Source organism: Falco cherrug, chromosome Z (genome assembly GCF_023634085.1).
Source record: "Falco cherrug isolate bFalChe1 chromosome Z, bFalChe1.pri, whole genome shotgun sequence".
Taxonomy (NCBI): domain Eukaryota; kingdom Metazoa; phylum Chordata; class Aves; order Falconiformes; family Falconidae; genus Falco; species Falco cherrug.
Genome location: NC_073720.1, coordinates 19949384 through 19962625, shown reverse-complemented (window position 1 = coordinate 19962625; position 13242 = coordinate 19949384).

Sequence of the window (13242 nt, the reverse complement as noted above, 5' to 3'; positions counted from 1 at the left end):
AAAAGAAAAAATAAATATGGCAGACCCATTTGCAGCAATGCTTACATAAGTATTTGTATTACAGAAGCAACATTACAGGAAGTAAAGAGGAAATACAATAATAAGCACCCACAAGCGTTGAATGATTTAATGTAGAAAGTGAAAATACAAAGACACATATATTTTTCTGCGAATACTTCTCATCCTCTTTAGAACAAACTCCAATTTGTATCTGAACAATATTTCCAATGTAGTTCAAGTGTTTATATTAATTTATTTTTTTTTAATATGTTCCCTGGTGCTTTTAGAAAAAAACTTTCTCTGTCACAGAGTTTAAGGCTTAAGGACAGCTAGAAAGTGTGGCAGCTGCTCAACATCTACTTGAGATGAATTGTAGACAGAGGTACTTTTATATGTGGAAATACACCCCTCCCTTTCCAAACCAGAAAAACAGGCAAGATGCCAGGAGCTGCAAGCTATTAGCATGTTTGTGAAGGTTGAATTCACCTGCCAAATCATGAACTTGGGGACTGCACAATCTTCCACACCCTGTCTTCCAGAAAACACTCTGAAACAGCTTCTGCCTGCAATGCAGTTTGGAAAGATTAGAAACTGCGACATTCCCATGCTCCTTCTCTGGACTTTCCCCACTAACGTTATTTGAGCCTGTTCTGTGTCCTGCATAATAATTCCCTATGCACATACAGACAGGCTTATCATGTAGCTACACTACCCGCAGCCTCTCTTACCACAGGTTGATAAGGTTCAGAAATACACTGACTTCAGTCTATGCAGAACTGATATAAGACCTGATCTGGATGAATCAGTTGATGAAAATCTAGGAAGTCAGACTTCCTGCTACCAATAATTGTTTACCCACAAAGTTTAGACTAATATTTCTATTTTATTTCTTATCTGTACTTCCTGGGCTTGGAACAGAATAGTTTCACTGCAAATGTAATCTGGCTGCTGAGAACACCCTTAAAATAATCTTTCCTAGGTACAATTTGAGAGTGGACCACAAAATGTATAGCAGAAAGTAGCAGTTTTTCTTCTGACATTACATTACAAAGGTGAAGTACAGCACCATCCTCATCACCCTTAACAGTAAATCACTTCACTGTCAACATAACCTCAACACAGCTTCACTGGTTTCACAACACTGCTAAGTGCATGGGAAGTTTGTGCTTTCCAGCCTTGCAATAGTATTTGTTAATGTATTTAGAATATAAATCCTTTATGTTGTAGCAGAGGATCTGGAAGACAGATCACTGACACAGTGCTACCAAAAACACAGACTTAGTCTTTATAATGTAAAGCTTCTACAAGCTCCCATAGCATGCAAATTTGGCATTCTTTCAAACCAGAAGAAAAACTGCAGATAACATCGCTTTGTTTCACTTTTTTAACAGTTCTTATTATCTTAAAATTGAGCACTCTTTTGCTCTTCCTGTAAACTGGAGCAGTTGCTTGTTTACTAGATTGTAATTGTCAGACATGGTTAGCATGGTTTTCATGAACGCAAAGCTATAAGAGACAGCAGAGAAGACTTGTGAGTACTTCAGAGTACACTGGCTCTCCAGACTACACGTTTGCTTTTATGGCATAGTCAAAGCAGCATGAGGTAAGATGATGAACAGTGGCAACTAAGAGATCTCTAGGATCATCAAGAAGTGCAACCACCAAAGAAACCCCTTATGAAACATATTATTGCAGTGGTATCTTGTTCCGTTATAGCCCAAAAAAAGAAATCAGCATTCTTTGGAAATGTGCTGAATGTGAGGAAAAAGGATCATTCCTCCCCATCTGCTGGAAATACTCTAAAGTAAATAAGGATGCCAACTACTGGGCAGAAATACTGGAAGTAATTTTTTAAAATAACAAAAAAGCAGACACCAATGGAAGACCCTAGTCATCCTCCTAGGCTTAGCACTGGAAAAAAATTATGGTTTGGGAAACTAAATCTACAGATAGCTGCCAGATGGTTAGTGGAGAACACAAAGGGCTCTGCTTGACAATCAGGCTTAGCAAAATAACAGATGTCCCAAAAACCTGAAAATTTTACAGATTCTGAAAGGTCTGGAGACAGTATACAATCTGGCTAACAAATTCAAACCCTTCATTTAAACACATGTCAGACCTCACTTAAATGTTGATTATTGCCTAGGAGATATAGGCTGCTAGGAAAAGCCTTAAAAAGCTTGTATCTGAGAAGAATGGTGCAGGGTTTGACTCTGCTACTAGTATACCACAACCAACATTAGACTAAGATGATAAAACTATCAAATCTCATTCTTGTGCTACTAGTTACTGGGCTAGGAAGCATTTTTCATGCCAACATCAGACAATGCAACATTTACTGTACCTACTGTAGTCACCTTAGGTCTTTAGATATTTACAAAAGTGGGAAAGTACCATCATTGGTAAGAATTCAAAGTGATCTATGAAATACAACACATTAATGGTAATAAGATAAATACGTTTGTTTTCACAGAAAAGTGAGTTGTTCAAATGTAATAGAAAACTGACAGAAACCCCAGAGGTTTTAGTGCAAGAAATACAGAAGACTGAAATGCTGAGATTTGGTGGGGGTTTAAACAATTTATTGCTTAAAGCAATATATTTTAACAATTTATAACATTCTTTGTATAAGGTGAATGATAAAAAATATTTTTCTTTTTCTTGCAGAAGCTAAAATTTATACACTACCCAAAACATGGTTGACAGAGCCGTAATGTGTTCTGTATTCCCCTTGAAAGCGGATCTTATCAATGTATACAAATATCTTAAGTGTGAGTGTCAAGAGGATGGCGCCAGACTCTTTTCAGCAGTGCCAATTGACAGGACAAGGGGCAACAGGCGCAAACTGCAACACAGGAAGCTCCATCTGAATAGGAGAAAAAATTTCTTTACTTTGAGGGTGACCGAGCACTTGAACAGGCTACCCAGACAGGCTGTAGAGCTTTCTTCTCTGGAGAAATCAAAAACCTGCTTGGATGCAGTTCTGTGCAATCTGCTCCAGAGGGTTGAACTAGATGATCTCCAGAGGTCCCTTTTAATGCCAACCATTCTGTGATTCTGTATCTCTTCAATAATCTTATTAGTTGCCTTTTCCTCCTTTTTAACTTGAAAATTTGTGGCCCTTTTCAAACAACTAACTTTGCTGTTAGTATCTCCAGTTCTTTTTTTAGCACTAGGGTTTGACTCAAATAGGAAGTGGATTTGTTGTTTCCTTTCCTTTCAAGCTGCATGTATGTCAGTCAGTCAAGCAGTAAGCATCCTGTCCTTGTTTTCTTGTTTTTACATTTCACTTCACCATTATATTGGAGCTTTGTTTCATAAAGGAATTGACACTAGTACTGTCACCTATGTTTCAAGAAGCAAGATGTTTCAAAAACCAACAGTAACAGAAAAGATATACACTGTAAAAAATGTACAGTTAAAGACTTAAAATGTATATGACCTCTGTTACCATGCCATTTCTTTAAATGACTTGTTAGATCTCACTTACTTACCTGGTTAGCCTATTTTTTGAAAATTGAAGATGAAAACTGACCTTGTAAAAGACAATGGAAAAAATTTAAGTTCAAGTGAGATCAGAATTCCCTCTATTTCTTCTTTTATACATTAACATTTCCGAAGGAAACTTTGTTTTTCAGTCTACATTTGTACATGGTCAATTTTCACAAAACACTATTTGGGCATTATATTTTTCATGCATACAACAGATGAAGTTCCCTTGCTATGAATTCTGTCTGCCAGAGGGATGTCCTTTTTTTGTCTGCATTTTAGACTCATTTGCAAAAAATTAAGTCTACAAAACTAGCACATATAGATCAACCTCATTTAACAGATACACTGAATTAACAGTATAGTCTCATATGGGATAAGAAGGTTGCTGCTGAAGTAAGGATTTCTCTTACTATATATAGGCTTTATATATCCTAGAATGCTTTTTCTCCTCAGTTAACAACATGGGGGGGGCGGAAAAAAAAGAGGACACTACTGGATCTTGGAATAACTTCACTTTTGTATAGCAGTATTTTATAAAGTTTCTGAATAGTTCAAGATGTTTTCACAATGACCCCATATGTCTGTGGGTAAATTTAAAATGTCTTGCTTGTTATAACCGCAAGTAAGTATTTTCTTCTTATTAATTTCCGAGCAGCGACCTGTCTTAAGAGCACAGTGACAGGTTTATTTTCACTCCTTCATGCGTATGAGTTTCATTCTCCCTGAAGTTACTTTAGAAGGGGATACCAACCTCATTTTAAGTATGGGCTATAACCTCTAAAATCTTTTAACTAGTGTACTAAATCAAGTTGTAAATTAAAGATTAAATAAGATAAATCTTTTGACACTTCATATTCTCGAGTATGTTCCTGTAAATCACTACAAATTTACAGTACTTACTTAGGTCCCATATAAATAAGAGGGGTTAGCAGAGGTCAGCAGAATCCTGCGGAATATGACAATGGGAGTCCAGTCCAACTGTTACTGAACTGAACAGCAAATTCCTATTGTTTTAAATGAAATCAGAATCAGGATTAATATACATGCATACTCATGCTTAACTTTCAAACAGTGGCTGAAGATTTAATTCCTCAGAGAACAATTTTACCCTACAGGGTCAATAATAAAACATTGTTATCTTTTCTGGTCTAGAATTTTATCAGTCAGTTTCACTTCACAGTTCAGGAACCAAATCAGCTAGCCCTTAATGTGATTAAAATCTAGCTACAATTTTTCGATATATTCATACCATCAATACAACTTCACATTACTACCAGTGAGAACACTGAAAACACACTGGTCATGTTGACTCTGACTAGTTTTGAGGGCAAAAACCAGTCCTAAGGTTATTACCAATAGAACTTTTTCATCTAAGAGCCAGCATCCATGCTACAAAAAGGCATTAAAAAAGCCTAAATCATGGCCTAAAAATCTTCTACTTTTTTTTTTTTTAATCTGCAGTAACTGTTGGAGTATTACGTTAAGTTACATTCCTTTTCTCAAGAAACAATTGATTAATGAGCAGGTAAAAAGCTGTTTCTTGATCTGGCTGGAAAAGTACCTTCTTACAGCACAGCACATACTCACAAATGATATTAAAAAAATTATGTCAGTTACCACTTTAGAGCTATCAGGCTTACAGTGTGTGAGCCAATAAGACTAATCTTGATCTGGATCCAGCTTTACATAATTAACTTCTTCCTGCCTGCAAAATCCCCCTGCAGAATCAGCTGGATATAATCTAAGGCTTCACATTATTAAACAATTGTTACATTCACCCCAGAGACGGCTGAATTCAATCATGTGTAAAGGGGACTTCTTACACACAGAAATGAGACTGAACTTTCTGTCTTCAACCCAGACTTCCCTCCCTCCTCACCCCCCAGGCTGTGGACAAAGAATTACTGCTTATAGAAGGAAAAAAAACCCTATGTGAACACCGAGAATAGTTTCCTCTCATCCCTCAGTTACAAGGGTCAGCAACTTGTCAAGGATTATATGTCAGATTGTATTTCTCTTTTCTAAGTCAGTGGTTGAATTTGCTGGAAGGAACTCAGCAGGAGCCAGGAACTGCTGCTTCCCAAGAGGCAAGATCCCATCGCTGTACAGTCAAAAGCTCATCTGTATGTGAGGTACTAGTTTCTGGCCACCACCAAGTCCTAACTCAGCTTGTTAATCACATCTTCCTTTCTTCTCTGTCTGTATCTGCTCCTAGGACTCCTGTCTGTGGCAAGGGTTACCATAGACACCAACTCATCTTAGCAAATTTGCCTTGGACGACACTAAATAAAGCCAGATGCAAAAGTCAGGAGAAGGAAATGTAGTGAAGCAAGCAAAGAAAAATTTAAATTAAAAAAAGCTCTAAAGGAAGACAAAGCAGGAAATGGAAAGCCTGACACCTAAAACACTGCAGAAGAGTGGAGACACGGCAACTCAGGTCATTCCTGAGGACACCAAACGAACATTCTAAGAAACCTTGAGCTACAAATAGCCCGCAAAGCAACTTCAGACTGTAACTTACACAACATTTGAGGAGCTTTCCCAGGGGTGGGAGTGGTATAGAAAGGTACTACAAGCCAGCTTTTCACAAAATGAGATATGGAACACATCTTTACACTAAACATGTAATCGCTCCAAAGTAGACAGGTGCTTATTGTGAATGTATTGCTGTACTTCCAGGTATTAATGGTCATCTGAGTCTCCATAAAGTATGCATATTCTCAGTGATACACAATTAAACTTGTAATAAGGTACACATAAATGTAACATAAAAAAAACCTAAAAAGACACATTGAATACATTCCAGTAACCCCTATATATAGTATACATTGGGACAGTACAGGGACTTAATAGCCCAATCTTCAGTGATAAGCTAATGATTACCATAGAATTGTAAAATAATTTAGAAAGAAAGCTCTGAAGGCACCGTGGTCCAACCCTCCTCTCAAACCTTGCAGTATCCACCATCAGCTCATGTGGGAGAACAGTGCACTCAACACGTCCAAAGATGAGACTACCCAACTTCACACTGAAGTTTCTCAAACATTTAATTTAAAAGAACCTGGACATACTTATGCTATTAAATGTTAACATGCATGTAATATACAGTATGAAGCTGCCAAAAGGAACCTTCCAGGAGAATGTCTATGTGATCTGAGAAATTTTCATCAAATCCCATGTATTAAATGTAATTTTTAATTGTTCATTTTGATTCAAGCTTGTCAGGCAATTAATGAGTGACTTAAGAATGTACAAGCATTTCTCAAATACATTAATTCATGTTGCTAAGGACTGTATATACAATTTCAGCATAGTGAAAATGTTAACACCTCTTGTTCAACAAACTGTTATTGGTGAACAAATTATTCTTTTAGTCAATATTGACTACCACAGACAGTCATATAATAAAGTTCAAGTTATACTTTATGAACAATAGCTTTGGAGCAAATACTAGCAAGCAGTTTCATAAAGGATCTGTTCAGAAAAGGCACTGGAACCAAGAACAGGGACAGCCTAGGTGTTTCAGGATATATTGACATGACTTGAACCTGATTCTGAGTACATACATATCTCCAAGAAGATTCTCACACCACTTAATTAACTATAGATAAAATATATTATAAATTATAATACTTAAACAATAAATATATTTAAATATATGAACTTTATAAGCTGAATGACAAGTGGTCCCAATTCTAGAAAAAAGGAAAGGCAAAAGAAGGGGCAGGAAAGTGACAAAGAAAGAAGCAGACAATAATGTAAAGAATAAGGGAGCATTTGTCTGTGATCACAATAACAGTTTGGTTTGTATGTTCCATCTCTTACCACTAATGTTTGTCTGCTTTTTTCTTTAATCTCTTAGGATCCCTGAATCTAGGAGAAGGTCTGCATTTTTCCACACATTTATACACCACAAAGACAACAAGCTCCTAGTCCAGTCTGCGAAATTTGAGTGCTGCAACAAAACCATAAAGAAATTATAAAAACTACAAAATTATGTTCTTGGAAGTTAAAGCTCAATTACAGATATTCATACCAGAATTTCAAGTAACATTGACAATTTCTAAATTGAGGCTTTGGCTCTCAAAAGAATGTTTCACAGCTCAGTGTAGGAGATGCCTTCTGGCTATGATTCATCTCTAGCTTATCTCCTAAAGCAAGCTTTTACTGCTTTGTGCATGACAGAAGAGTTTCAGTACCAAGAAACGGGAGTTAACTTTGCTATTCATTATGTATGACCTCCACCTTTTTTGTTTGCTAAATTCTCACCACAAAGCACTTAATACTGCAGGTGGTGAGACAAAAGGAAAAGGAACTCTGTGTAATGTCAGATTTTTGGCAGAATTTAGTTTGCTGTATAGCTGAGTGGTAGCATAAACATGACACACAAATACTCTTATCCAATTAACCTTCTCCCTAAGATAATGCTTAGAAGAAATTATTTTGATGGACTGATTCTGGACAAGTTGTAAATATAACAGCTATATTTAAGGTAATGCTAAAGGAAGCAAAGAAGAAAAGTTGGCAATGGAAGTGGAGAAGAAGAGCACAAGGAGATAAAAGGAAGATATATTAATAAATGGTAAAGAATAATGATAGAGGAAGGAGAAGAGAATATAGATCAGTGAGACCAGAAATGTAAAATGCAAAGTAGATCCTCAAAGGCATTGAAGCATATGGGGCAAAGATCTTTACCTGTACATTTGTACCATATGTAAAGCTGCAGTATGAATTGGCTAATACAAATCATCACTGTTTCTTTTATTTTCTAGTGAATGCCTAAGGGTCATAGGTACCTAAATACATTGTTCAATCTAGATATAAATTATTTAAGACATGTAGCAGATGGAAGCTATACCACAGCCTAGTACTGATGAGATGTCCTTCTCCATGAGTCCCACCGCCTTTACTTGTAGCAACAGGCTCCAGAATTTTGTGTTTTCTAACAGCTGAAGCAGAAAACTTGAAGCACAAAGCTGTCAAGACCCCTTTTCAAAGATGTGTGTCACTTTAAGGCAATTAACTATGTATCATTGTTGATAGCTCTGTTCCTGGAAATCAAGTGGTATCTCACTGTATTGATTTCTGTCTAACAGTAGGTATAACACGGAAAAATACAAGAAGGATTTGTCAGTAGTTTGCCTGTAGCAGATTTCCTCTCTGAAAGCTCCATGTACAACATTTCTTCAATAAGCCTCTACCATCCTATACTGAGAAGTCACAAGCTGTAGTATCAAAAAGCCAGTTTCCCACCATAAAAACGGCTTAAATTTATACACAGCATGATACAACAGGTCTTCAGAAGCTGAGTGTCACCCCGATGAGTGAACTCACCAGAACCAAATTCATGGTTGTTACAAGTCAAGCTGAATTATTTTATACTGCATACAAGCCCTTGTATTACAACCACCCTGCTGAGAACTTTCCATTATTAGACATGACCAGCAGTTATGAAACACTGCAAGCATAACGTTGTCATTTGTTATTACAGCTTCCCTTTGCACAGAGGAATGTGCTAGCTGGTACCTCACTGTTTTAATTCCTGGCAATGTTTTTAACGTGTTGCTCTGTAGTCCTGCTTTCCCTATACAGGTTAAGAAGTACACCTTGCACTTAGAGGAAAAATAAAGAGGTTGTCAACAGCTCTTCGTGTTTAGTCATTGCCACTACCTAAGACCAGCTTTCACACAAGGCAAGTTTTAGCCTTAGTATGGAGAGCTCCACTGTGTGATGGAGCAGCCAACCACCGTGTAGAGCCCAGAGTCAGGCACCCCCTGCGCCATCCCTTCTACACTCTGCAGTTGAGGACCAAGAACATAGGCCCCACTTGAAATTCTATGCCTTGTAAGTGAATTATCATACAACCTGAAGAGGCGTATCATTATTTTCTTCTGCACTAACTTGAACATTGTTACAGCCTGTTCAAAACACAAGGAAGGACTGAATAACCATGGCCAGTCAGAATTTGCCTGGCAAGGACTATTCCTTGGCTCATGGAAAGGACAGAAAGTGCCACTTACAGGTGTTTTTTTAAGAAGTCAACATCAGAAAGGAATCCACACTTACATCTACGTAACACAGGCTAGCTGTGAATACACATCCTATAAAAAAGGAGACTGAACCATGGCCTTGAGTTTTCAGAATGCTTTTTTCTGTTGCTAGTATCACTTCTGTCAGCCCACACTGAGGCTCAGCTTAGCTGTCCTTCACACATGACCATATTTTGTTCAAATATTTTGTCCAAAGATTACCTTGGCAATGAAGGAGTGATGTACATTTTCTGGCATATTTGTTATTGGCCATACTGCTCATGAAAGTCTTTGTGGCTAAGCAGGAAAAACAATCCTACTCATTCTGAGGACATCTTGCTCACCTTTTTATTTGTCTTCTGCTACTCCTAGTCTGGTCTTACTGCCTGCTGCTTTCAGCATTTGTCCAACACATCTCCACTTTGGGCTATGTATGCAGAATCACTCAAAAATCTTTTTAGCTGTAGCAGCTGTTTGTGGCATAAGTGACTGCAGCATGTCACAACAACTTCAGCACATCTTAGCTACCAGTCCGCATCAGCACTTCCTTGCAGTGAACAGCAATTTCACTGTATTACTCATTCTCACAAGTATTTTCTATGTTTGATTAATTTCACCCTTTTCAAAATTTTTATTTTATCTGCACTGATGTTTTGTATTTGCTTTCTTTGATTTAGAAGCATTTTCATTTTCCTGGTCGCACTTTTGGACTTGTTCCTCCAGTGAAGGTCAGACCCCATTTTTTCTTATTGTCCTGCCCTGTATCATTTGGGAATAAACCACCATCTAGCAACACATTCCATCAGTTGAAGTTTCCAGCCTAGGTCTAAAATTATATTAGCTGTAAAATTTCCACCCCAGAAAAACAAGCATATTGCTAGGTTCCACACCACTTTGTCAGATGTGCTGTTATTTTTCAGTGGGCTATAACTAATCTTCTTTCTATTCCACATGCCCTGCTGCAGCTTCATGGTGTTGCCATTCCTCTTCCTGAGAATCACAACAAAAGAATTGGGTCAAGTCCTCTTCAACAACCCAAAGCTTCCCTGTCAAGCCTATCATATGTGGAGGAGTCAACTATGCCCATTTCTAACTTCTTCCAACGATCACAAGATTTTTCCTGAATTGTTGAAGCCCGGCTACAGCTCTACAGAACCTACTGAATTTTGCAAGACCTTGTCCTCAGTCTCAGATTTTAGCAACCTTTTGGGTATAGTGACACTAAAGCATGAGGATAGCCTTTTTGCTATATGCATCATTCATTGCTTGCTGCAACAAGTGCCATCAAGTATCAAGTGGACTTGCTTTTGCCTACATTGTACATACTTGGTTGGTTGCAATAGTGGCTATCAAATGGCATTTGTAATGCTATTAACTTGTTTTCACCTGCTTGCACCAGAAAATGTCTACTGATGTAAGAACAGTAAGATTTTTGGCAACTAAATTGTTACTATCTTAATGATATTTTGTGCTGATACAGAAAAATTAAGTACAATTGCAAAGTTTTGTTCTTCTATGCAGCTTCAGCTATGTGGAAACAGTTTTACAGTGAGTATATAAATAGCATGTGAAATACAAGAGCTCTTGCTTATTTGCAGAGTTACAATATGTTTCATATGTAAGCAAGGCCTGAGATGGGGGATTGGTTTTGATGGGGGGGGGAGGGGAGATGTGGGGGTGTGTCTGTGTGTTGTTCTACAAGTTCTGGCAATAAACCAGGAATCGCTTCAGGCTATCAGATTTCGGAATGAGAATGTCACAAGAGGCTTTCTGTTGGCTGGGGGAAGCGGGGAGAGCTGACAGTCTACTCTTGGAATGTCTGCTTAACAGGACACAGAAGGTACACTAAAACAAGAGGAAAAAAATCCACTATTTGTGCAGTCCCCCTAGTTAGAGCCTGCTTCCACTTAACCTTTTGTTGCCAAACACCAATTTTTTGGAAGGTACTGAAGGAGGGATATCTGTGCAGACTGAAAATCTACCAATTAATACATGATTCTCAAACTGTAATACTAATCAACACAGGCACAAACACATCAACCATAATCTGAAGATAAAACAAAAGTGACAATTTGTAATGCTGAAGTACTTTTTCTCATAATGAAAAAACTGTGAAACTCACTCCCTAGATGTCAGCTTTCTTGATACATTAAGAAGGGTTTGAACACCAAAAACCCTGTAAGAGAAGATGGAAAGGGCTGGGTCTATTAAGCGCAGAGACCACCAGTGGAAGAAACAACACTACAAACATCTAAGGTTGCTTAGAAAGAGCATCAGCTGTGAGTAGGGACATAAAGTAATACATTTAATCTGAAGGTTAAATACCTATCAGAAACTTTTTAAGTATCGTCGATTTTGTCATGAGGAAATCTAAAAACTAAATGACCTCTGAAGTGTCTATCCAGTTCTACTCATACATAAAATATACAACATTCTCAGAATTAGTAACAGTATTTTTGTGTGGGGATACCAAGCTATCTTAGAAAGTAAACCGAACAATCAGACTGGTACTGAAAAGGTGAGAAAAATTTTATTTTCCATTACCTTTTTCCAAAGTTCCTGATCTTTTCTCACTAGCAGCTCATGCCAGCTACTGTTTGAAAAAGGGATATTGGACTAGATGCCCTATTTGTCCAGCCAATCTGCCTATTCCTCTAAATATGTAACTAAAAATAAAATAGAGCTCATATCCCACTTGAGCCCAAAGATAATCTAAAAGTAAATGGGTGAAAGCCTAAAGCGTATGGCAGGAAGCAACCGGACATGCATCAGTGATGTCTGGTAGTTTCCTGACTAGAAGCCGCCTGTTTTGACACTCTTAGCAGCCCAAGTTTGTGGCTGTGGCACTGAAACTTGTTCCTTCTCACTCACTGACCGGAAAAAAATCATCTGGAATGAAGAGGCCATCTTGGAACACCTGTAGCCGATTTACAAAAGTAATTTTTCAGGGTTACTGAATGAAGAAACGTACAAGGACAACATCCAGGCCACACAGATGATTCCCTGGATCCAGATCACAGGAACAATCTAAATTACAGACCATTTTCTAGCAACCCAGCCTTCCACAAACACCTTTTCTAGTCTCGGTAACAGCTGTTTGCTAACACCACTGCTGTTGGTAAGACGATTCCCCAACCAGCCGTGCTCCCAGGGGAGCCTCGCGAAAGGCTGGGCAAGCTGCTGGCTCCTCAGGCCTCCCCGAGCGGACAGCCGCGCCGCGCCGGCAGCAGAGGCCCGGACGCCTAAGGGCCGGGAGAAGCTTCCAGAGGCCCCGCTGGCGGCGGCCCGGGCAGGGGCTGGCTGGCCTGTTAGGGGTCCCACGGCTGCCGCCCACTACAGAGGGGAGGGCCGCAAGGGCGACGGAAGTGACTGCCCTCCCGCCCCCCCCGGAAAGCAGGGCTCTCTCCAGCCCCTCGTCTGTTCTCACACACCCTGAAACACACCTTAAGGGAAAAACCCTGCGTGGAGCGTTTCTCCGAGGGCAGGGCGCCCCACGCACCGCCGCGGGGGCCGCCGAGCAGATGGCGGCGGCAGGGCGGGGGGAGGGGGCACCCGCCTCCCCTCACAGGCCGCCACCGCCCTTCCCGCCCCCTGCGCGCGCCTCGCGCCCCGGATCCTGGCACCGGCCGGCGCGTTACGGGAAGCTCCGCCCCCCGCCCCCTTGAGGTGGCGTCACGGCCGCCGCGCGCCAGTGGCGGTGCGAGTCGAGGAGGGAAGGGAG